This window comes from Chanodichthys erythropterus, chromosome 14 (assembly GCF_024489055.1).
Source record: "Chanodichthys erythropterus isolate Z2021 chromosome 14, ASM2448905v1, whole genome shotgun sequence".
In the NCBI taxonomy this organism is placed as follows: domain Eukaryota; kingdom Metazoa; phylum Chordata; class Actinopteri; order Cypriniformes; family Xenocyprididae; genus Chanodichthys; species Chanodichthys erythropterus.
This window is the reverse complement of record NC_090234.1, coordinates 7,663,653-7,666,852: the sequence shown is the minus strand read 5'-3', so window position 1 is coordinate 7,666,852 and position 3,200 is coordinate 7,663,653.

Genomic DNA, 3,200 nt, shown 5'->3' with positions numbered 1-3,200 from the left:
GTTAAAAATCATAATTTGCGTTCGACTGAAGAAAAAAGTCCTCTACATCTTGGATGCACTGGGGGTAAGCAGATAAACATCAAATTTTCATTTTTGGGTGAACTATCCCTTTAACACACAGAGGGTTACCTGACACAACGGGATAAATCGGGAGAACCTTTTGAAAATGGTCAGAACAATGTGTGCGTGTGGCGGGAAATTATAAGATCACACCCATATGCGTTCAGAAGAACTTCTGGACTACTTTCAAAGAACTAAACCTGGTTTCTGACTGGTTTCCACAAACTGATCCTGACAACATTTTGGCTCGATTCAACGCAAAACAAAACAGCTTCCTAGATTAATCAATTAACCCTATAAAGCCTGCTGTATTATATCTGATAAGGAAATTTCTAAGGCCAGATCATCAACATGACCAGTCCTGCTGTACACAATCTACTACATGCCTTCTGTCAGATTGATAGTTTGTCCTTTTTTAGCAAGTAAAAGATCTTTTAGTGTAATTGTACAAATGTCCACCTTCAGGTTGTGGTTCACATGTGTTTTTACTGTAAAATCTTTACTGATTTTTATAAAGTAAATGTATAAAACACCTTATACTCAGTAATATTTCAAGACGAACACTCACTGGACTAAAGCAACTTAGATTTACTTGATCATCTTAACATTATTATTATTATTTTTTAATCATGTTAAAATGTGAGAATCAAAATGATCCTCAGGCTTTTGAAGAAGGTTTATTAGTTCATCTCTCAATCATCATTGTATTGTGTTGCATTATATGTTTAAAGGTGCCCTAGAATCACAATTTGAATTTACCTCATATATGTTTTTGAGCAACAGCTCAAAGGTGCCATCGAACGTTTTTTTTACAAGATGTAACATAAGTCTAAGGTGTCCCCTGAATGTGTCTGTGAAGTTTCAGCTCAATATACCGCATAGATTTTCTTTAATTAATTTTTTTAACTGCCTATTTTGAGGCATAATTAGAAATGCACCTGCTGCCCCTTTAATTGCTCACGCTCTCCGCCCCCTCCCGAGCTCTCGACTCTATCATTGCATAAACAAAGTTCACACAGCTAATATAACCCTCAAAATGGATCTTTACAAAGTCATTTTCATGGATTATGTCTAATGTCTTGTAAGTATGGTATTTATTTGGATGTTTACATTTGATTCTGAATGAGTTTGAGGCTGTGCTCCGTGGCTAACGGCTAATGCTACACTGTTGGAGAGATTTATAAAGAATGAAGTTGTGTTTATGAATTATACAGACTGCAAGTGTTTAATAATTAAAATAGTGACGGCTCTTGTCTCTGTGAATACAGTAATAAACGACGGTAACTTTAACCACATTTGACAGTACATTAGCAACATGCTAACAAAACATTTAGAAAGATAATTTACAAATATCACTAAAAATATCATGTTATCATGGATCATGTCAGTTATTATTGCTCCATCTGCCATTTTTCGCTGTTGTTCTTGCTTGCTTACCTAGTCTGATGATTCAGCTGTGCACAGATCCAGACGTTAATACTGGCTGCCCTTGTCTAATGCCTTGAACATGGGCTGGCATATGCAAATATTGGGGGTGTACATATTAATGATCCCGACTGTTACGTAACAGTCGGTGTTATGTTGAGATTCGCCTGTTCTTCAGAGGTCTTTTAAACAAATGAGATTTATATAAGAAGGAGGAAACAATGGAGTTTGAGACTCACTGTATGTCATTTCCATGTACTGAACTCTTGTTATTCAACTATGCCGAGGTAAATTCAATTTTTGATTCTAGGGCACTTTTAATAAATTCAGCTACTTTTTTGTCTTGTGGATTATATGAAAACATCTTTTATGTAAAATATCTTACTCAGTACTAAATAAAATAACATGCATTTTGTATGATCTCTCTTATTTTGTTAAAATAATTCACATTTTCACAGATTCTGCAAGGGGTTCCCAAACTTTTCATGCAACTGTATATGAGCCAGAAAAGCCTGATGTATCAAACATGACACTCAAAAAAAAAAAAAAAAACCCACACTGAAATTTTGGAGTTTCCTTTGTGCATATTCATATTCAGACTTGATGCATCGCGGCTGGTTACAAGACATGAGAAACAATTAAAGTTTTCCAGCAAAATTTCAGTGAGTAATGAATTACAAAGTACGACTTGCAGTTTAGCATATGAGTAGTACTGGTTAATTTGATGACATTTGACTTGTAACTTTTGTGGAGATACCATACTGTATGTTTTTGTCATATGGAAAAGATCACTATGAGTCACGGTTTGGGATGACATGAGGGTGAGGAAATGATGGCACAATTTTCATTTTTGCCTGAAATATTCCCATCAACTAGGCTGCTCTTAGTAGACTATCGTCCGCTCACCACACCACTGAACCAGAGTGATTTCCATCTGTGTATGGAGTGTGTGTCAGATTGAATGTGGCAGATTGATTAAATAAGATGTTAAAATTCAGCTCTGTTGCATTTGGCATATAAAGAAGTCTCCTCCAGGTGGACTCCACGTCTTTGTGAGAACATGCAATCAGTACATGTTGTCATTCTAAAGTAATTCTACAGTATCTACAGGCCCATATCTGTGTTTTTTATATATCGCTCTTCCACCAGAAGCACTTCAGCCGGAGCTGAGAGTCAAAGCCATCATTCTGAGCTAGTGGCCACTTCTGATGGAGACAAATTTACATTTAGTTGAAAACTTCACACTCGTGAGAGGCGAAGAAAGGAAGAAAAATCCAATCTGCGGTAATAGTAGCTGTAGTTTGGTTTTGCGGCACATTATTTGCATTCCTCAGGTACGGAGCTCTCCTCCGGCGACGCGGTAACGATTCACAAATCACTGTCGCCGCGCCAGTCAAGGGCTGTGCTCCGCTCAATAGACCATTGTACCTGCGAGTGTAATTGGTGAAGGCTTGACAGAGCCGGGAGTCGTAACAAAGATCTCTCGCTTTAGGGCTGAGGGATGATTTTCATAATGTTAGCGCTAAATGAGCGCGGAGGTCTCGAGGTCCTGGCACTGAGTGACACGGGCCCAGACGCGCACACACACATAGAAAGAGAAGAGCAAAACACACACGCTCTCACCGCGACGCCCCACACACACCACTGTCAATTAAAGAATCTGATACGCTGTCAACACCACTTTCACCACCAATTTGAGCAACTTTATGACACGG